Below are 23,271 nucleotides of genomic sequence, written 5' to 3'. Positions count from 1 at the left end.
TTCCAACAGCCCCCAAACTATCAGCAGTCCTAAATCCACCCTTTATCCTTGTTTAGTTATTAAATGTTTCTCTTGGATCTGCTTCTGAGACATTTGAACTTTTCAGATGGCACTTTAGTCATTTGTAACAAGTCCTCAGTTGTCCAATTTGTCAAATCCTAAGGGAAATCCCTGAGTTTCCAAGATCTCAAACCAAAAGTCATAGATTCATAGAATGGTTTGGGTTGGAAGGGACCTTCAAAGGTCATCTAGTCCAACCCCCCTGCAAGGAGCAGGGACATCTTGGACTACATCAGGTTGCTCAGAGCCTCATCCAAGGCTGGTGGCATCAGTTGTAAACGGCCTGCTCCCAGGCAGCTCGGGTCTAAAAGCCACCAACAAGAGAGGAAGTGAGCCCGGTGGCTTAGCTTTTGTGTTCATTTCTTATTTCTGTGAAACCATAATTTAAAATACGTTTGTTCATATTATTGGACTTTAGTAGACCATCTAGATATTTCGACCAACTGGAAAAAGTCAGTAGCTGTGTGGCATTTCATGTTGAAATCTCAGTCTGCCTCTAATGTTTTCCATCATGCCGTTATTTCTCCCTGACAGGTAAGGGGAGGTTTTGACACTGTTAATATAACATTGGGTGTTAATCTTATAATCGCCCTGTCAGCACTTTGTGTCGGGGTGTTAATGACCACCTTTCAGCCACTCAGCCTTGCCTGCCAATAAAAATAGTACCGGCACCTATCCAACCGGCAGCTATGCGACTACTTTGCTTTTCCCCCAAAGAATAAATAGAAAATTTCACTAGCCATGTGGCTGGAAAGACGCTCCTCTCTACTTACTCGTTTCCTTTTCCTTCCCTGCACCCGCTGGCACAAAACCCAACTTTGACACTGAGCCTTTTTAATGTCTTTCGCGTGCTTTATTTTAAAAGGTACAAATTATTTCTCAAGTGTTAAAGAAACATAACGCCTTGGCCAGGACAAAAGCAGAATTTTTAAGAGGAAGAAGCACAATTATTTGCCACAGCTCTTTGCTATATAAATGTAACCCAAAGACAAATGCTGTATTTCTGTAATTTCTCAATGGTTGAGATGAGTCCGTATTTTTCTCTCCTCACAGGAGAGGGGCTTTTCCAGCTTCCTGGCAGAAGAAATTGCACAATTCCAGATGACTGACTTTATATGCCTAGAGGAATTTTATTACACAAATAACAAAGGGAGACAAAGAGAGGAAGCGGGAGAGAGCACACACTCAAAATATTAAACAGAGAATAATAAACATTCCTGCAGTTGTCCGTAGGGATTCCAGATGCTGCTCCATCCCTCTGCAAGGCCTGCCAGCCTCTCTTTCAGCCCACGTTAGACCTCTCTGAAAATCTCACTCTCAAATCTGGTGAAACCCCGGGATATTCAGGAGCTTTTGCACCCAGCGAGGCTGTGCGTAGTCGCCATAATATCTGCTTACTTGCTCTCGGAAAGACTGTTCAGTCACAGACAAAATCCACACAAAAAGAATTGGTCTGCGGTATTACGGTCTGTGACGGCGTGGATTTCTGTTGCATTTCTCTCAGCCCAGCTCCTTCAGAGAGCCCGCTGCCCTAAAGCTGCGGTCCTTGTGGCCTGATGTAGTCTGATGATGAATTTCCTCCCCATCCCGCTTACCACATCTCCTCCACCATTGGCATTTAGGGTCTTCATCACAAGTCCCACACAAGTTTAATTTAAATGGAACTGCAGGTTAACTTTCAATAAGGTGTGAGGAGGCCAATCGGCAAAAGCAAAGCAATCTCAGAGCTACAATGAAATCCCGCATTGCAGCCAGTTTGCTGCTCTTACTGTGGTCTTGTTGGGTTTGGTTTTTTTTACTTAAATTCTTATAGGTTTCTTTTAATCAAGTGACGTGGCTGATTGGCCGGGGCTGGTTCCAGCATCATGTGCTATCCATCTGGATTTTATATGCATTGCATTTTCCCAACTGAAAAGAAGCAGACGTACTACCCAACTAATTAGAACTCAGTCCCAAAAAAAGTAACATTTTGTTCCTAGAGAAAAATTTGTTTCTCATGTGGGATTTTAATGCAGACCAAAAAAAGTAGCAAAGCATAAACAATCACCAGTTTCCATGTCGTACAAAGCCAAAGATGCAGTCAAAATTATTTCCGTATTCAAACAAACAGAATTTACTTAGCCTTTGCTTGCTGTATTTTATAGTAAGCATGAATGCTGGAATTCCTATTATCTTGGATGCACAAAGGTATTCATTGTATCATTAGATAAAGAATTGCATATTTTCCACAGCCCTTCCATAATACTGGATGTGCTTCGCAACAGCGAAATCAATGTGAAAGGTCTGACAATAAAACCAGATCAAGATACGCTTCGTCTTGCTGCAATCAGGCATTATTTTAGAGAATACATATCATTTTTGCAAAGAAAAGAATAGAATTGGATTCTAAGTGTAAGGGTGGGTGTAAGATAATCTGTCATTAACTTCAAGAAAAACAGAGTCAGCCAAGCAGCCTCCACTGAGACCCTCACCCAACTGGAAGGTGGACTGATTAATTATTATCCGTCATTTCATGTCAGTCTTGCAAAAATCACTCATTGCTGCTATTCTAAATATTTGTGTAATTGCAGTTAAATCAAAGGGAAGGTTTAACTGGCACTTTTACATGTATTATATACTTCAGAATACATGCCCTACCACAGGTACACAGAATGTATTTTAAAGTGTTAGGGCACTGGAGGTCTATCACTACGTAAACGGAATGAGTGGTTTATCCCACGCTCTGTTTCCCTTCTTATTTTACCTCTTAGCAAGGACTCATAAAAATTCCTGCACTTGGCAGAAGGGAGGGACTTCACCATCTGCAACAAGAACGTTGGGTCAGCTGGTTGGATGGTGAACGTAGATGCAAATCTGCACTTAAGCATATATGTATACGCATGAAATTGTATGTTTGTTTAGAGATGAGGCTGGGGGGGAGAGGAAAAGGAGGCACAGCCCTTCCACCTGCAGATCCCAGAGCACCATAAATAGGTTGCTGTCCCGGCAATTTTCACATCCCAGCCATTAGCTGTGCATTGATTTCAGCATTTCGCATGTTGGTAAGGCTGAGCAGGTCACTATCGTTCAAAACAAAGATGTCCAAGGCTCCAATCCAAACAGCTGTGCCTCGTATTTGATTTTAGCCTTGTGGACTGTAAAAACCGCAGACCCCATGTTCCCCAAGGAAGTCTTGCATAAGCTTTGTTCTCAATTAGCGGAGCATAGAGAAAGTAAAAGGTCCAGGCTTCCGCTGACCTTGCAACACTGAGAGCAAATGGTCAAGCCTCTCCTAGAGATGTGTGTGTTTAACTCTTGTCAACAGCCATGGGACTAACAACATGTGCGTATTGAGGGGCAGCTATAACCCCAAAGTAAGCAAATTAGGAGAAGCCAAGAACAATCAAACTTTGTTACATGTTAGAATTTTGCCAAAACAATAGTTATTCCAGAATTATTTTATAGGTTAAGCAAATCTCTCCATCTGCAGTGGGATTTCATCTTCCCAGTAGAATTTAGTTACTAGCTTTTCAGGGGTTTAATTGTTTTGATAAGTGAAGCAAGTCTCCAAGAACTCTTGTGCAAAAAAAAAAAAAAAAAAAAAAAAAAAAAAAAAAAAAAAAAAAAAAAAAAAGGAAGCAGCTGCTTGCAGAGAGGAGACGACATTATGGTTAAGGAAACCTCCTGGGAACACGATGACAGGCACAGTGCTTACAAACTGCAGAGACGTGAGAAGGCGGGAACGCTGTTTCATTTTGTGATCTCTTCTGCCTGGTGGGAAAGTGGTTTTGGAAGAGTGGGAAATTCGTATGAACTTGCTTTGGTATTTCTGAGGACAGAAGTTCTTTATTGACAGCCTGGGTGGTGCTAACGTAAATGTGCCCCTTTGCACTTCATTGCTGGTGTGCAGAGAACACTCCTAGGGAAGAGACAAGTTCACCCTTCTTGTCTTTAAACCTTAGGTTGCCCCTGAACCTTCAGCTAGCAGTTATTTTGGAGGATTTTTTTTTTTTTTTTTTTTTTTTTTTTAAATACTGACATTTTGTCAGTAAAATTTAGACTGAGGCCACTAAAGCAATTTTCACAAGCTACCCTTGGATACAGCCATCAGCTGGTCACAGCTTTCAGTTGCCACCAGCCTGCCTTTGACCAAAGTCACTAAATGGCGCGCTCAGCTCTTCAACGTTAGCTGTGGGATTCAGCCACAAGATGAATTAACAGAAGATTAATAGATAATGCATGGTCAACTGCCTCACGAATCTACAAAAACCCTGTAGCCAGACCTTCAGCAGCCCATCAATAGTTATTTTGAGCCATCCAGTTTCCTTGCTGTCATGCCCCAAAGAGATTGTCAGCACTGGTGTAAGAAACTGCCCTGGTTCTGGCCAGAATAATTTTCACCTGAGCTGGGAGAGGAGCTGGAGCTGGTGGCACCTGCAGCTGGGGGACACAGCTGGGACAGCTTACCCAAATTGGCCAAAGGGCTACTCCACACCATGTGACCTCATGCTCAGTGTATAAAGTGGGAGCGGGGCTGAGAGGCAGGTTTTGTTACTTAGGAGGGAGGTGGGCATCTGGATCCCTGGTGAGCTATTGTGCTGTTAATTATGTGCTTAAGTATTTTCTGTTATTGTTTTGTTTGTTTTTCAGTCTCTGTTTTCTTTTTTTTCTGTTGCTTTCTTGAACTTTTTTTTATCTCGACCCATGAGTTTTGCCTTCTTTCCTTCTTTACCAATTCTCCTCTCTGTCCCACTGGAGAGTGCGTGAGAGACTGTGTAGTTTTGTCCTGAGTGGGGCTAAACTACAACAGAAACACAGGAGTAAGAGTGGAATTTGTGCATTTGACTGAATTACTGCAATGAGACCTGTGGGCTACAGGAGACTCTGTCATGCAGGGCTTTGCAGGATGGCTGGGGAGTAAGAAAGTTCTCTTCCCTTTCTTTGACCAAAAGGTGCTTGTAAAGAGGAAGATACCCAAGCCAATAAAAACCTATAGAAATATAAACCAAAAAGAAAACTGGCAGTTTCTTTGAGACTGCATGGCTAGTCACATACTTCTAAAATCAGATGAAAGTTGCCCCATTTACATGTGAACGTAATGCAAAAAAAAAAGTACCAGCCATAAAACAGGAAAGCACGCAACTGTGTGACCTTGGGAATTAATAAAGCTGGTCCATTCCCTGCTTTATCTCCATCGGCGCAGCAGGTTCAACAGGTACATATGGTATCTGTGGGAAAATGGAAAGCCTAACTATAGTTGTCATGGGAAAAGACACTACAGGTGATTCTGAGTTGCTTCATTTTTCCTGAATTTATCAAGTTATCTGTTTTAGCCTTAAGTGGAAAAGCTGAGTACAGCTGGGTCTTTTTCTCTATCTAGTAAGCTACAGGATGCAAATCAAAGAGCAAGTACCAGTACAAAGTGTGCCCTGCACGCTTTAGGCAGGAGTCTACTTGCTCTGCTGGTGACATTGCCTCCATCTGGCTCTCTATTTAGTAGAAAACACCTTCAAAAATACATGTCTTTATTTGATTGAAAAACCCAAGGAGGACATGATTTAATAGAAAGCCGTATCCAGCATCAAGGATGCTGAAACCCCTCAAAGGAACAGCAGTTTGGTTGGCATACAGAGAAACACATATATGTGTACATACACACAGTCCTTGGTGCTGTTTCTAAACATTTTTAAAATGAATTTGTTTCTTGAAGGAGAGAAGGTAGTCTTTTGAAACTATGACTGGAGAAGGTGGAGCTATTTCCAGCTTTGTCAAGTGCTGTAATCATGAAAAGGTCAGTCATTCCCTCTTCTTCCCACTCTCCTTTCTGCTGTTCTTCTCTGTTACTGGTTTGGTCGTACCTACAAGACAAATGTTAACAAGGTAATACTTGTCAATGCTTTCAGCAGTTTGGAAGAACTTTTAGTCTGTTCTGTTTGCCTCCATAATCACTTTGTTATGTGTTAACTCATCATTCAAGCCATGTTATAATTTGGGGCTTCCGGATGCATGGTCATGCTGCTATTAACTTCAGCACTAATACATGATTTTACAAAGAGTGTGTACATATAGGGAACAGAAATGTCATTCTTTCTCCAGTGTCCATGAGAACAGAACTTAACTCACCTGAATGTCTGTGAATTCTCGTATTTAATTCACTCAATTTAATTATGAAATCACATAGCTTTTAAAAAATATCTATTCTTTCCTGGCTCTGGCGCTCTCCATCTGTTACACCTCTAAAATTGGCTTTTGAATGTTGAATTATCAACAGTTTGTTTTCATTACTGACACACTATGTTATGAAAAATCTATAAACAGCAGACTTCTCACTAATTATTAAAATGTCATGATTTAATATAACTAAATATTTATTTAATTTATACCAACACCTTTTTTTTCTATTTAATTCAAGATTGTCCATCACCTTTGAATGGTAGCTTCCTGGACAGTTAAGTAATAGAGTAGGCTTCATTTTGGAAGAACAAGAAACATAGCTTTAAATTGTTTAGTGCTGGGTTTCAGAGCAGTGGATTCTCCCATTTTGAACTTGCTCAGTGTCTCAAACAATGCCATGAGCAGTTTTGACCAAAACATCTACATGTCTTAAATAATAAAATAGAACATACACACAAAGTGCAATAACACAGTCATTTCTAAAACATACTTTTGAAGACACTGATGTGTGCTTTAATTTCTAAGCCCCTGAATTGTACCAATGATGAACTGGTATTTTGAAGGATTCAAAAACCTCATCCAGTGCAGAGAAGCTGCCCAGTGTGGAGAAAAGAGCGACCTTGGAAAAACTGACTGTTTCTACAGAGAAATTTGGTAAATAAGTTCCTGTCTGGTTTCCTTTCATCGTTTACAAACAAGACTAGTTTCCAAATGCAGCTGAGCTGAGATTACAGACCTGCTTTTAGTTTGTGTGACTAACAGAGGGGAAACTATCTCTTACCACCAGTTGAAACGCATTGGAAAAATAACGATGGCCCTATTAGATTAAGGGATATAAAAACTGGCCTGAGAAGAGTGGTAATTTCAGACTGACCAGCAGCATGCATACCAGTATTTTTCTTTTCTGTTTACCATATTTATATAAATATTCACCAAGTGTTTATTTGTAAGACTTCATTTGGCACTTCCTGTACACCCTAAAATGTCACTGACTTCAGTGGGCGTATAACAGGATGCCAGCGCAGGCCGAAGGTTTTGAATTATGTGTTGCGTGTTTCTTCCTATCTGAATGAAGGCCTGTTAGTACCCCTCCCAATCTAAGCATCAGGCCTCTGGCGAATATTTATATTGGAAGTCAAAATCCTTAATCAAAAGAGAATTTCTCAAAAGATGAGGCTGCTTTGGAAATTCTGGTCTTAATTACACAACGATTGGTCTCTTCTCTGCAGTTTTGAAGCTCACATAACAAACACAACACAATGAGGCCTGAATCAAAGCAAGCAGCCCAAAGTTAGTAGTGGTGTTTTCCTTCCTGTAATTTCTGCCAGCCTCAGTGAGGCATGTTTATTACAAACTTTTACAAATTATATGCTAACATTAAACCCAAGCTATGTCCTTGTCTGGAATAAGTTCTTGTACTTAGTGTAGTATGAAGTCTTCTAAAAATATAGCTCAGAAGAGAGTATGAAATAGAGTCATTTCAAGGGTAACTTAGGTTACTATGTCTTCAAGACACAACTGAGAACTTGGAGATGGCTGAGCAGGTTGGGTTTCTGGCTGTTCTCTAAGGTGTCTATATTTTCTGAAACAGCATTTGGAGGTACTGTTAAAACTGAGTTTAGGATTAAGTTTATTAGCATTGCCTATTTCCATCAGTCTTGACCTTAGGAGGAAGACACCTTTGTCTTTAACCGGATTTCACTCATTACAGTGGGCATCCTTTGCTATTCATTCTCTGTATGGACCCCAGTTCATGCTTGTGCAAAGTGGCACATTATTATTTTCTTAGTTTCTTCCAAGATGTGTAGGGTAAGAGATTACTTAGGGCCATATGCTCCAAACTTAACAGTTTTATCTTATCTCTTTATTTTATCTTATGCTCCAAACTAAACAGTTTTCCAAAACCAAATCTGTGTCTAGAGGTTGTGTGTCAATGACAGTGTAAGTACCTACAGAAATGAAAGTAAGTTCTTCATTTGCCTTTTTCTACTTGTCCTGTACTTCAGGACATGGTTTAGTCGGCATGGTGGTGTTAGGTTGATGGTTGGACTTGATGATCTTGGAGTTCTCTTCTGACCTTAAAGATTCCATGTTTCTATGAAACACTGTGAGGCAGGGTGTGTGTATTGTCCTCTGACTTGTTCACAAGCCCCTTCAGTTTCAGCCCCAGAAAAGATATAGGAGTCTGTCAGTTTTCTTAGTAGGTGATTACGATTTGATCATTATAAAATGTTTACAAATCTTATGGCCTGCAAAAGTGTCTCTAGTACCACACAAACACGACCAGTCCCACCATCTCACACCAGCCACAGAGGAGCACTGAAAGCCAATGGTTGTGAGTAGAGAGGTTGCTGCAGCTGATGGGGAGCTACCACAAAGATCTTGTTTTAACATGCTATTTTACCTTCTAAAGGACATTTGAGAGGAAAGGCCTTCAAAGGCCTTTGAGGCTGGTCTCCTGTGTCAGATACACAGACTTGTTCATTAATTAATCGAGCTTCAGAGTTAAAGCAATGAAGTTTTTTTGTCTGCCTGCAGCAGTTCTTGACTGGTCGGTGATCTTTGAAAACTGTCATCGTCTTCTGCCATTAGATAAGTTTATAGCATTTTTTAAATTTAAGTTGTCATCAGATCTCCCCACTTCTCCATTAGTGGTTTTTAGAGAAAGTACTATCAGAATATAATATTTATTGTGGAACTATTACTCTTATTCCTCTACCAGAGTTGATCATAGCAAGGCCTTTTGATTAAAGCTTTTAAAACACTTCCAAACATTGAGTTGGAAAGAACTTCCATATTTATTGTTGCTTGAAAGTCTTCCTGCAGCGTCTTCTCTGGCCTTTCAGTCACCCTAACAAAAACCATGAGCATGTGAATGCAAAACGTGATATATCCCTGACAATTTTCATGCTCTGTCTCTCTTCACAGCTAGAACATTTAAGAAATTAAAAAAAATAAAACAAAGTAGTTGACATTTATTGAAGGGAAGAGGTTATGGAATTATGTCAAACAGAACACTGCAGCAGAATCGAGCCTGCCAGTAAGTTTAACTCTAGAAAGAGTTTTATTGCTCATTGTAATTATTAACATCTTTAGTTAGAATACCATTTGGGTATCATTAAAGTAAATGCAAATTATCTAGGCCTATCCTTAAGGATTTCTTTTAGATGCTTTTTTTTTGTCACTCAGCTCACTAATGGATCATTTTTATCATAGAGTATCACATTATTTACATTAAACACTTTAGCAATGTTCAATGTCCTGTTGAGCTGGGAATAAAATTGCACAGATTTATCACTGTATTGCAAATGATTTGAAATAAACGCTTGTGAGTTGTACCTTCACTTAGCAGAGCATTCTCAATAACCAGTCTCTGTGTTCATGCTATGAACCTGAACCTTCTGGAAGTGAAGTCCATCTCAGCTGGAGCTTTGCCTTCACTCAGGTACTTGAGTTGCAACATCTCCTCCATAACATTTCTATGGCCATGGAGCATAGAAAGGAGGAGACAGGGACTCAAATTAAAATGAAGTCTCACATCATGTGTAAGTGATTTCCTCTCTGCCCCCTGAATAATCTAAACCAGTGATTTAAATTTATCTGGTTTTGTCACTGAAATGGGCTAGAAGCACCTGCTAGGGCACACACTACATCTAAACTTTGAGATAGTAACAACCAGCTGCGAGGTAGGAATGGAAATCTGAGGACTATACTTAAATTGCTCCTCTAGATCCACCAAAGGTTATCCCATTGCATGCTTACCCAGCCTCTTGCAGTACTGGCTAATTACTTCTTCTAAAGCCAAGAACTTAGGTTGTTTTTTTTTTTCATATAACTTTTTCAGAAGTCCTAATTAATCTTAAATTGATTTCATCCTTAATGCAGCCAGATAACTAAATTACTTCCTTGCACAGTTTGCCAAATGTTCTTCCAAAGCACCCCAAGATTCTCTGAATTACAGATAAGGCCACTTATCAAACGATTTCAGCACATATTACAAATATGGCCCCAAAGGATCATTTTTGTTATAGACCACTACACAGGCATGATTAATAAATTGCATCTTCACAGAACATGTTTTGAAGATAATGGTAAATGAGCAAAACAAAATTTTAACAAAAGACAATATTCTTACCCCTGTTTACACAGGGAAAGGAATTTGAGGAAAGAAATTTTGCCTCTTCCTCTACAGAATAACACCAGGAAAACTATGCAGCAGGATCTTTGTGATCTTTTTTTTCCACTTTGTTTCCTCCATAAATATTTCCTCCCATTGAGGGTATGTGGGAGAAAGATCAAGTCTGAATAACTCCCTTAAAACATCCTCTGAGCAGGAGTGCTACTTGCTTCTAGGAGTTAGGTTTCTTTTTTTGTTTTGATTTTTTTACATTCAATGCATAACTGAGATGATCAAGCAGATTTAATGAGCAGTCTGCGTGCCCTCAGGGAAACACAGATCTGCATGACCTTCCCAGTGGCTTCTAGTTTTTGTCAATAGGGCTGAAAAGTCATTGTTTTGTAATTGTTGTCTTAAAAATGTTAAACTGGATTAAGTGAAGATATCCTGCCAATTTGAACCTAAAACTGAAAAGTCCAATAGTTTAGGTCTGGAAGAAAATACATCTGCTTAGCATTTGGGTTTCCTGCTGGAAATAGTGCAAATTCTTCCAGGGCAGCATTCCAGAGACATCTGTAGTCTGTCATAAACAGGGTGCCCCTCCAGCCACACGTTCACACCAACATTAAACTATTTACTCTGTTGTGAAATAGCAGGAGAGTGCTACCTCTCCATGTGATGTGTGCTTGGTTGAGCAGTGATTCCTCACTCTGCCAGGTGCTTACAGCTCAGCTCACTGCAGAGACAGACAAAACAATCCCATCTCTTTGCTATTTTGCACATTTGGCTTTCTCTATGCTTCCTTTAAGAAGTATGCAGACTAAAGGATTTTGCTAGTTTTACCTTTCCTTTTATTCATCTTCAATTTTTTTTTTCCTCATCAGACAATGGCATACTCCATGCTTTTTCTGAATTTAACAAAAAAAGGTTCTGAAAAGGCAGAAGTACTTACTGTTGTTTTGTCCTATATACTGAGATAAGTTTCTTCGTGGTGTACGTGAAGAAAGCTGATATTCATACATCTCTGGTTTCATATATATATATATATATATACACATATATATATGATTCTGAATACTGATTGCACTGACGTACTTGATCAACACAGCCATCCCTCGGTAATCCTGGCAGTTTAGGACTATCAGGTACCAGCCTCTCCCGTTGAAGCGCTTCTCTGCATAAATACAGTAAATTTTTGTTGCACCAGGAACCTGAATACCATTCTCTCCTCTGCCAAGGAATATCTAACTATCAAGTTGATTGATCAACTGCACTCTCCTCCCCATCCCTCAATATATACTAAGTGAAAAAAAAAAAAAGAACCTGTAAGCCAGAGAAATGTTTTCAAACTAAAGCACAAGGGATTTTTGTAAAACAGGTCCCCACTCAGGTGAATGCTTTACATATCAGAATGAGATTTCCTTTGGCCAGTTTGGGGATGTTTAATTCAAAGACCAGATTCACAGTGGAGAAACATAAGTAGAGTTAAATGCCTTACTCTGAGGGATACAGCTGACATCTTGCTGTTTTCCTCTGGAAGAGTTCAGCGTGCTGGTCTCCAGGGACATTGCTCCGAGCTGACTTAGCTCTTCCCCCCCTTCATTGAGGAAGAGATGTGCCTAATCCTCGAGCACAAATCCTGCTTGCTGGCAAGGTGCCTTAGAGTTAGGTGTTGCACTAGCCACCACTGTATCCTCTGCAGATTTAGCCTTGTCCTTCTTCCATGCAAACCTGCTCCCTTCAAATATTAACTGATTAAATAGTAGAAAATCGGAATTAGTTTTCACTTAATGTTCTTTAAGGTAAGTTTAAGATAGGAAGATGCAGGTACAAATAAGAAGCAGCTGTATTTAGAAAAAAAGAAAAGGTGGTTTCCACTGAAGTCACCATCAAGAATAGCTGAGATGCTTAACATTTCTTAGTTTCCCCCATGCTAACATTTTTTGAATAACTATTATCCCTGCCCAGCATATTTTCTCCCTCTTGTGCAGTCAATATTCTGTATTTTTACTTTTGTGAGTCTGTTCTGTCACACTAGCAAGAGTGCTATTGTTATTTTGATATGCTTGTGTAAAATACATTATTTGAACTTCGAATTAAAAGGACAACATTTTGAAAATGGCTTCATTAAGGTCTAGTTTATGAATCTGTTTTAGATATGCAAATGTTTTATATTCATCATTTCCAGCTGAAAGCACCACTGTTATTACGGTTAAACACATGCAATCGGTACTACCCTTACATTTCTCCAACTAACTTGGGCAATTATTTGCATGAGCATCACAGATGTAGCTCTAATTGTCTTTCACATAATTTATTTAAAAATTATTTTGACTTCCAATAGCTTGAATTTTTCTAGAATGTGAGTTTCTCTTAAAATTCCTAGACTTTGATAGCATCATCAGGTGTATCCATCACAATCTTATTCACTTAAATGAAAAATAATTAGTTTACCAATGTTCTTTGGAGTTTATCTTTTAATAAAGCAGCTTTTGAGAGTCTAAAAACATTAAGTAGGATCCCTTGAAACAGACAGTAACCACCTGAGCTCCAAATCTTACCCTTTTAGCTTCTCTTCATCTAAGAAAAAATATCACAAGAAGCTCTGCTTCTGTCTGGTGAGTACTCTGATGGCAGAATTAGCTTTCAGAAGACAAATAGCTTCTTGAAATATTTCTTGGCAATTTTTGTCTGATCAGTAATTACATGCTTTCCAATAAAAGGAGGAAATGTTTTGTTGTGTCTGACGATAGCTGAGGTCTCAAATTCTTACTGTTTCCATAATAATTTCCTTCCTGTATTTGACTTCATTCCATTCCAAACCAAAGTTTTTAGCAATGAAAGGACATGTCAGCTTCTGGACAAACCTGCATGACTGTACATGGCATGATCTTAGGAATGGAACAGAATGATAAGTAATGGGTCAGTCATTGAAACACTGACTGTGTAAAGCAAAATGTGAGACTCGCACCTTTTTCTAATTCCTCAGCAACAACCCACTGAAAATTTCAATTTAATTAAAAAAAAAAGCTAAGAATTAAGGCTACACAAGGGTTTTTTTCCCCAAAACTAAAGACAAGGGATATAATATATGGTCTAGTAGTTAGGATAGAAAACTGACTATTTTATGTTCTTATTCCTGCTCTTTTCCTAGCATGTTATGAAAGTTTGGGGCAGTCACTTAGTGTGTAAATAAGGCTCCTAAATAAGTGGTTTGATTTTCATAAATGCTGAGCATCTGAAGGTTCTTAGCGTACTTCTCAGCATCAGGTTTCTCTGTCAGCTCATCTGTGTCCCTCTTTTCCAGGAATGTAACTTTTCAGGCATTCATGTTTTCACATCTTCACTTTAATCTCCTGTGCATTGCCATTTCCACCAAACACTCTGGGAGTCATAGGCAAAGAAAATATGAGTGGAAAGGATGAATATTGCTAACGGGTGATTTCTTTTACTCTTCCTGGCAAGAAACCCTCTTACTCAAACTGAGCAAGTGGATGCTTACACAACAGTTTTTGTGAGCAAACTTTGAAAACGCTATCATTTGCCAAATGGATCAGAAATCATTTTATGTTCATCTAATTTCCACTCAATTTTTTTTTTCTAGATGGCCTACCCCCCCCAAAAAAAAAAAAAACCAAAACAAAACCAAAAAAAAAACCAAACCACCAACTAACCTCTTTAATTTTTATTTCAGTGGGGCTGAGGGGCAGAGATTTCAGGGGTTTTCCCAACATTTGGAAAGAAGACAAGCAGGATGATATTTAAGAAGGCTGGTATTAAGGGTGGGATTTCAGAAGTAGTCAATACTGGCCTAATTTTGTTTCTGTTGGAGTCAACAGTAAAAATGTTATTTACTGATGGCAAAAGAGTCATGGTCCTTTCTGGAAATCTGTTTTTTACCCACATGCCATGACTTTATTTCTTTGAGCCCTGAGGGACCTGACCTGGTACCCTTAGCCAGCCCAACACATTTCTCTTACAGCAACAGCAGGCCCTCAGATGTGTTTAATAGAATGGTTTTCTGGCCACAATGTGCAGATGTTTAAATAGCATCCTTACATTAATCCTTAGCACAATTAAGTTCTTGTCTTTCTGAAAATTGTTGATAAGTGCAATGGAATTATTAGATGACCACTTAATTTTAAGAATCTTAAGTGGTCAGGTAAGCAAGGTAAAAAAAAAAACCTTCTGTAAAACCTTTTTGCTTTTCTCTGTTCTCTGTTTTATATCTTCTTAGATAAAGAACATTTGCTTAACCTAATTATCAGACACTACTTAAATATTAAGGCATCTGCTCATGTTCACATTTAGAGATGTATCTCTAATAGCTAGGAGTGCCAAATCTTGTATCGAAAGGTAGCTCTGGAGGCTAACAAATGTGCATTGAGAGTAGTAGCACCAGGCACTTCCGGTGCCAGGACAGTGAGGTATTTGCTGTCGTTTGCTTACCTGACTCAGAAGAAGGTAGCCTAGCTCTTCAACTTCCACCTAATTCCCTTGTACTGCTGACATGTGTCCTTTCATCCTGTTTTTAAAAGATCAGTGAGGTTCTGAAGGTATTTAATCTGTGTGTGTGTTGTCTGAAGGTACATTTGCAAAAGTCTCCTCAGTAGCTCAGACAAGCAAACTCATAAAATTTCCAAGGTCTAAAGCCACCTGTTGGCAGAGCTCCTAAGACATTGTGTCAGAAGCAGGCGTTATTTCTGCAAGAGGAAGAGGAGAGACACCAGAAGAAGAAGGTTAGCATGTCTTGCCTTGTACACAGGTCCAGCCCCCTACATGCCTGGTCTCTGGGAAAGGTGGCACAGCTTTAAATTGTCCAAGCCTTCAGTCAGAGAATAAAGCTGCCTTAAATATCTACCTGTTTTCTTATCTGTGCCACATCACGTGAACTAGCAGCCCGGAAGATGTAGCCTTTCGTTTTTGAGAAACCGCGATGGACAGCACTGTAGTCAGAAGGTTATAAGTACAACTGATGAGCTGGAACAACGCAAGAGCGTCACTACAATAAAATACTGATTCACTCCCACTGTCTCCTTACCCTTCCTTCCTTTCCAGGCCATGCCTACAACTAACCCATTGATGGGACTTCAGAGAAATGAATAACACGCATATTTTTAGAGCAGCTAGAGGAAGATGTTTAAAGTGTAGTAGATAAAGTGTTTTACAAATCTTGACCTTACTGAACAATCTAGAAATCCAACGAGGAATGTTATCTGCAGCTGTTGCAAGAATGCATCAAGAAAAGGCTTACATTTTGCAGAGACATGTCTACTATGCAAAATAAAGAATTTATGTTAATTTGCAATGCAGTATTAAGCCAAGCATATATTAAAACTCAGGGACAGCACGGAAGTTTCAAAGTTTCCATTCTGAACTTTGGAAACTGTTCTTGTAAATATCTACCCCAGATGCAAGTTTGTCTCAAGAGTATACATAATAACACAAGGTGTGAGTAAACTTTCTAAACAAAATTCTCAAATTGTTTTGGATACTGACATCCTTGGAGGAAAGAAAGAATTTAATTAAAAACACATACAGCATTGCTATTCATAAACTTGTCCAAGCACCACAAGTCATAAATCAAATTGGTTTTATTTATTAACTCTGTGGCAAACACATACCAAAAAAATTAAAAAATCTTGCAAAACAAAACATTATAGCTAAAGATGAATGAAATTTCTTGTTGAATACAAAATTAATTGAGACATTGAGGCTGGGACATACTAAAACCCTTTGCAAACTCAGATCAGCTTCAGTGAGTAGCTTTGTTCCTGAAACTGGGGTAATTAACTACTATGCTTTGAAGTGGAAATAAGAAAATAAATAAAAGTTTTGATTTCTTAAACCAGTATTGCCATTTTGAAATATAATTTAATTTTTTTAAAGGGTAGAGCTCTGGAAACCAAAATGGAAATTAAGTCCTCTTGAGCACAAAAAGGCAAAACAAATCATTTTGCTCTACCCCAAAGGAAAAAGAGCATTGTGTATAGAACATGATTAAATATTTTAATTAATTGTAAGGTTCTTTTTAAATTACTGCCCAATTCACCTGACCCCCTGTCATCCTTATGTCCCCACACACTCTCAAAACAAGGATATCTCTTCCTTCTAGTGTGACCCCTCCTGGTCTCCCTGATGACCATCACATCACATGAAAACATCCTTGTCCACGCTGCTCTGACTCCACAGGAGACCTCATAAAGATTCATCATTCATACCATTAAGCAAATAGTGCAAACATGCAATTATTCAACAACAAATATGTGCCTCTCTCCTTTACTTACGCTTTTTGGCTCCTAAAGACATACAGATATAATCTTGACTCTAGTTGAACTTCTTTAGGAAAAAAAAAATAAATAAATGTATCCCACATAAAAATCTATTTAGTGCAAATCATCCTAGTGAATCTCCATGGATGCAATATGGGTCGTCTTTTATGATTTAATCCATTATCATGAGTTGGAAAAATGAAATTTCCGTGCCAGCTGGGTCAGTGTTTTGAACATCTGGATGACAATAAGTAGAAAATTAAATCACTGAGAACTTTTATCTAGGTAGTATATAAAGGCAATCTGGCTAGACATTTACCTGCAATAAATAGCACACTCCTTCCATTTTATTTCCCATTTGACAATCACTTTAAAAATTTCAGCTGACAGTGTTCCTGTAATTAGAAAGCACTCCATAAGAAAAGATGTAATTCTGGGAAGAGTATGTGATAATAATATTTAACAATTTAATTGTGTTCTTGTTTTAAGTGCAAACAGGCCTTCGTGTTAAACATCGACCCCTTGACAAATTTCCACAATACGCACATCAGATATGTCACGATGGAAAGCTGCCAAGTAGTGATGCATTCAGGACTTCGAAAATAAAAAGTCAATTAATTCAGAAAATGTGACTGCAGAATAAATCTTCTGCATGAGGACGTTAGGAGCTCTCTAGCTCACAGAGCCTTGGGAATCAAGTTGCTTACATTTGAGAGTCCATGCACTGCCTTTCAGTCCTTCTAATTTGTTAATGTATGCAACTACACACATTAATCAAAATATGCAAAGCTATTATTTTTTAATTATTAATTAGATAAGGGGAAGGTGTTAATATTTAGCTGTGACTTAATTTCAATGGTTTCTTGAGCAATGACATCACATTAGGAAAACTGTAATTGCTATCAAAGTAAATTTAGGAGGTATAGAAACTGGCTTGTTTTTTCTTAAAGACAAAGAATGGAACGCTATTAGTTTCATCTGCAAGCACGATTTTCATCTGTGAAAACTACTCTTTCAAAGTCAGAGCCCTTTAGTATTTAGTGCTGGAAGACGATCACACTTCAGCATGAGTATAGCAAAAATTTGAAATTTTTCGGTTAAAAAAAGTTCATAACCAAGTAATTTGCAAGTAACTTCTGCATGGTACCACTTAAGTGGTAACAGAATATAGATTGTTCACCACTAAAACAGTCCTTGAATCCAACACTGTGCAATGTGTTAACTAACGTAATTATGCTGGAGAGCACAGACTGGTAAGGAAATAAGGAGCGATGAGATTTTTTGACAAAGACAAAATATAGAATATTAGTGCACTTGTGAAGTGCGGGATGGGGGGGAGGGGGCGCAGAAATTTGAGAGTCCTGTTACAGTAGAGCAAATATGAGAAAAAGGAAAATGCATTGGAAAATTTTCAGCTACAGAAAAGAGACACATCTCCACGGCACTTTACAGGAATTTACTACTTTTTTATATTCTTAGATATGACAAATTAGTTCTTAGGAGACACAGGAAGGAAGAGCATTCAGATACTCCTGACAGAGATAAAGAGTAGTACAAAAAAAATGATCTCAAGACCCACTGAGGGAGAGTAAGTCATCTAAAAAATTAACCAGCTGCCACACAAAGAGGCATTCGTAACACCGCGAGCTTCAACATCGTGTTTGGACCAAAAAGATAAGAAAAGCAGTTCTATATTACTCAACGGGCACTCGCAAGTCTCTCTCTCTGTGTTAAATCCAGGGCAAATTCCCAGACATCTGGAGTCTGGGGGACACTTCCGCACAGCTGAACACTAAAGCAAAGCCCAGGGCCATCTCCTGGCAGGACAGAAGGAAGGGATGCCAATTAATCTGAGAACACTGTGCCTGAGAAGCCTGCTACTGAAGGCTACCCTATGTTATGAATAGCTTGAGGAAAAACTGGGGGCTTTTGGAGGGAAGATGTAAGGAATGTGGCTGGGAGGAGGACTGGGGTCTTTATGCTGTTCCTGGCTTGAGGGTCACAAAGGTCTGTTAGGGTAAGTGGCTAAATGGGGTTTTAAACCATACATAAGACGTACTGAGATGACCAGACTGGTACTTACAAGATCTCTGAGAAATGAGCAGTCTGTCATTATCTTCACTAAGACAATGCTGTTTCCATAAATGTCTCACAACAGGCTTCTTCAGAGCAGACCGTCCTTGCAGTTTTCAGTCCCCAGTGTCTCTGAACCGGGCGGCCTGCGTATGCAGATCCGACTGTTCTCACGTGCAGGTACCCAGCCAACTGTTTAAAGAAGAAGTGTTTTGCTCAGACACGTTACAGATCCACATATATTTTCAGATGTGTACGGTACGCAAGCCTAACATTGACAATCCAGCCCTTTCACACCAAATAGTTTCGTACGGCTCTTTCCCCCTCCTCCCCCTTGCCTGCATGAAGGCGAAGGCGACATTTGGAACTAAACTCGCTAAAAACAATTTGGTTCATCACTGCACATTGAGCATAGGTGAAAATACCACACTTTTGCCTTGTGACAGCAACACAGCGTGTCCTTGGGGTTAGTTTTAGGGTATTGACTCTTCCAGAGCATCACGTCTTTTAGTAAATGGGTAATATACGGTGCAGTTCTGGTCTCATCACAACATCTGTAATAGCTGGGAGAACTGCCACTCGCCAAGCCAGCCAGCGCTCTGCTGACAGACAAAGTGAGCATTATACTGAAATGCCATTCCTCAGCTGTTTGCAGAATTAATTTCCCTGTAGAATTTTCTAATTAGTTGGCTCTTTCCAGCCCGTTCCCCACAGAGGAAGCAGAAAGGAAGCAAAAGGCTAGCACCTGCTCCTAAAGCTCTGGCTTGGAAAAAAAAAAAAAAATTAAATTTAAGGATGACATATACAGTAAGTATTTAGGCACTAGAAAGTCTTCTATCCATGCAGCTGTGGGGATGAAGTAACTCTGTTTGAAAGCTTAATGGAGATTCTTCTGTGGGGAAGAATTTCCAGTGGCTCACATTCCAGATAGTTAACCACATTACCGAGGGGAAGAAAAAGAGATCTGTTCAAGCATTAAGGACTGTCTTAGGGGGGAAAAAAAAAAAAAAAGAAAAAGAAGGAAAAAAAAACCCAAACTAATCTGTAGAAAAGACAGACAGATGAATCCAGACCTGAGGATAATTCTGCATGTAGCTCATTCAATCACCTATGGGTTATTTTCAATCATTCTCTTTTTCTCCAATTTCAAATTAAAATCCATTATTATGTTGGAATGCAGCGTATGATATTATCTTAGAAGTAACAGCTAACACAACAGAGTCTGTTCCTCGCTGAAGCGAGTCACCGGAACAAAAGGAATAACATGGTTATTGCTCTGAATTTACGTGCAGTGGGTCACTGTACAGGAAGAACACATGAGAGGCATTCCATGGAAAATAAAAACAAGAACAACACAGTCCAAGAAAAGCAGTTTGCATTTCTGACTACACAGGCACTTTCCCAAAACAACTTTAAATACTGAACATAAAGAAAGATCATGGTCTACTAAGAGTTGCATACATGAGGGAAAAAAAGCTCCCTCATTACGGACATCAGAATAAGCCACAATCACTTCAATAAATAGTTTTCATTGTCTTTCCACAGTGACCCGACAAAATAGTAGACATTACAAAGAAGAAAGGTTTTAGAATAAGACTATAGATATCATCTAACTAAATTAATTTGGTGTTTTGATCAGCACAAGGTGAATAAAGCTCAGAGACGAGCAAGAGTTATCCATTAATAAGTGAGATAGACAATACTGTACAATTAAAAACCTAATTTTTGTGTCATTCCAAAGATTCCTGAAACTTGTTTCTTAATAGAATCAATGCATGTGTGTCAATGTATGTATATATTTAGAGTAGGGGTATGTGTGATTAAAAGACATTTTAGTTAATAACATAATGATTTTGTGCATCAAGGCACAGTGTTATGCTTTTATAAACTCATAATTTTCCAGTACAGTTTCAGATAACCAAATGCACAGGGAGCGCAGGCAGGGGTTAAGGTTCTGTTAGACCAGAGGAAACAAAAAGAGAATGTTGCCTGCCTGGGACAAACACCTAGAGCCTGCTCCCCACTCGGAGAAAATTTTGAAATAAAAGTAATGAGATAAAAAGTGGAGATGTAAGGCAAGGCTATTCCTCCTCCTCGCTGTTTGTCTGTGGAAAATGAGAGTATGAGTGGCATTTAGCCTTGTCGTACGAGGTGGCAGTAGCATATTCATTTCAAATGTCTACATTTATTCCAAGTGGACTTCCTCCTAAAGCCTGCATTGAAGAGGATAATTTCAAATTTCAGAAAATCAAAGTAAACAACACGCATTTATATTCCTCGGAAGTGCTGCAGCTAAATTCATCTGCGGCTTTGAATATCTCCCATGGTACTTTAGTCCCATTAACTGCACCTGTTCTCTTTTTCTTTCTTTGTTTTTTTTTTTTTTTTTTTTTTTTTGAGCGGGAGGCATTGTTTCCCCCTCAATAGCAGGTGTCTGGCTTTTTAAGGATGCATAGAATATTTTATTTCATTACCGTCTAGGCATTTCAAATGAAAAAAAAAAACCAATCCAAAATGCCTCATCCCATCATTTCCCTCTTTGAAATTAAACGTAAATAGTGGAAGGAGAGTGTGAGCTTGGAAAGAAAAATGAGTGATAACTCACAGAGAAACATAACATGAGACAGTAAATCTGTTTTCCACAAATATTGATTTCAATTATTCAGTTTAATAGGTTTCTCTTTAACTTTCACTTTGACAAAAATGACAATATCATTCCTTAAAAGGAAAAGCATTTCACTGAAATAATTTTGACTTACTTCTGATTTGGGGGTAGACTTTCTGGAACCATAAGGATATGTATAGCTGCTACAGGCAGCTTTTCTCCAGAAGATCTCTACCCTCAGTCATGGAATTGAGTTAAATTTAATTTACCTGAGGCTCATTCAAACAGGCCTTATTTTCTTCCTTCCCAGGTAAGGTGATAGTGAATAACAATCTGAGTGTAAAAAAAAAAAAGATATATTATTCTCAGATTATTACAGTTCATAGTATTTTTTGCTAAATCTAAAGTCAAGAAAGCAAGCTCAGAAAACCTTGGTTGGTTTGAGGAAAAAATCTCTGCTTATTTGCTACACAATGAAATGTAAAAGATTTTAAAACTAAGTATAGTTGTGTCAGTGACTTGTATGGTTTGATGTCAGTTGGGTGACACCTTTCAAAAGCCTGGAGTTTCTGCTCCTTTTCCCTTCTTCCCCCTTCAGCTAAGAGATTCTTGCTGCCAGCTCCAGAAGCAGCCCCCAGCCACACAGCCGGGTCCTTCTCAGCCCCGTTCTTCCTTGCTCGCTCCCTTTTATTTTTAACCATCTATTTCTCCATTCAGATGACTTGTACTGTTGTCCCTGAACACGTTCATCCAGGCTGATATTATTAAAGAAAAGGCGTGTGGCCAGAGCCCAAGTTCCCGTGCAGACCAGTGACCACCTCGATTTACGACGTCAGGGACAGCAGCCCGAGAGAGGCCAACAGGTTACAACACGCGGATTCATATCACTTCACTTTTTCATATCCTTATCTCACAGCAAATCTATGTAGCTCAGGATATGAACTGCAAATGAGAGAGGAGGAACTGGTTAGTGCTTATCAGGAACGATGGAATTTGAGATTCTGAGATGAAGGGGGTTTATTTTGGTTTTTTGTTGTTGTTGTTGTGGTTTTTTTTTTTAATGAGAGGACCAACTGATATTTATCAGCTGACCCCTGTTTCAGGTAATGGAGCAGTTGGCAGGGAGCTGTTCATACCGATTAGATTGAGTGAGCAGGTATTCAGATTAACTTCTGATTTCCCCAGTGTTATTTGTACAAGCTCTGGATAATTCTCCACTTCCCGGTTTAGGAAGTGGAACTGTCATCCTCCTGGAGCACTGCTACCAGCTTACCACATTTTATTATGTGAGACAATATGATGATCATAGATTAAACCAACCTCTAACTATTTTTCAAGAGTAAAATTAGATTTCTGTGAAACTTGCATTGTTCTAACCGAACAGGAGTAATGCACAACTTGTTCATCCAAGAAAGATTTATGGTACTGAGACTAATCAGGATATTACTTTTAACCAGCATTTCTGTGGCTAAGGCAACTGCTGCCTTCTTTGAGGAATACAGGGTTTGTGTAACCAGAGTGGGCTTTCAACCCTTCCATGTGCTGAGAGTCCCTGAAACTCTTCTGCTGTGGCCAGAAAGAGTTATGATACTCTTTCCTTTTCTCTCCACTAAGCTCATGGCCTGCAGCATCTCTGGATTTCTTTCCTCTTTCACAGCTTGTTATTCATCATCTGCCACAAAAGATCCTTGAAGCGATCCATCAGAGGAGCAGATTCACAAACAGTTTTCCAAAAGTTTCCTCATAGCACCTACAAGCCTAAGCCCAACAGACCCTGCAACTACAGGTGAAAGTCCAGGTAGAACAAGTAATGAGTTATCACATCTGTTTATTAGGATTTCTACTTCACCAGCAAACACATTTTCATTGACATTTCCTTTTCCACCCTGGCTATTAAACCTCATATTTCACATATCTGTAGAGAAGACTAGGTTTGGTTTCCATGAATGGGCCGCATTATCGTTTTTTTATGATATTCAACCTCCTACAGG

General features: G+C 39.0%; 1 long non-coding RNA gene across 4 annotated transcripts in view; it reads right to left on the bottom strand.

The window, feature by feature from the left end:
• Positions 1-897: 897 nt before the first annotated feature.
• The window catches only part of LOC147600834 (uncharacterized), a 37,942-nt gene continuing 15,568 nt past the window's right edge, over positions 898-23,271 (bottom strand). For 3 of the 4 annotated variants that reach the window (XR_015258524.1, XR_015258525.1, XR_015258527.1), the window contains 6 exons: positions 21,550-21,613; positions 18,686-18,867; positions 16,618-16,839; positions 15,192-15,310; positions 14,780-15,033; positions 898-5,897 (listed from right to left, as the gene is read on the bottom strand). This is a non-coding gene — a long non-coding RNA (uncharacterized LOC147600834). The remainder of the gene's footprint in view (positions 5,898-14,779; positions 15,034-15,191; positions 15,311-16,617; positions 16,840-18,685; positions 18,868-21,549; positions 21,614-23,271) is intronic. The other variant, XR_015258526.1, reaches the window with a different exon arrangement.

Source organism: Chlamydotis macqueenii, chromosome 4, assembly GCF_036417535.1.
Source record: "Chlamydotis macqueenii isolate bChlMac1 chromosome 4, bChlMac1.mat, whole genome shotgun sequence".
NCBI lineage: Eukaryota > Metazoa > Chordata > Aves > Otidiformes > Otididae > Chlamydotis > Chlamydotis macqueenii.
This window is presented reverse-complemented; position numbering and strand designations above follow the sequence as displayed.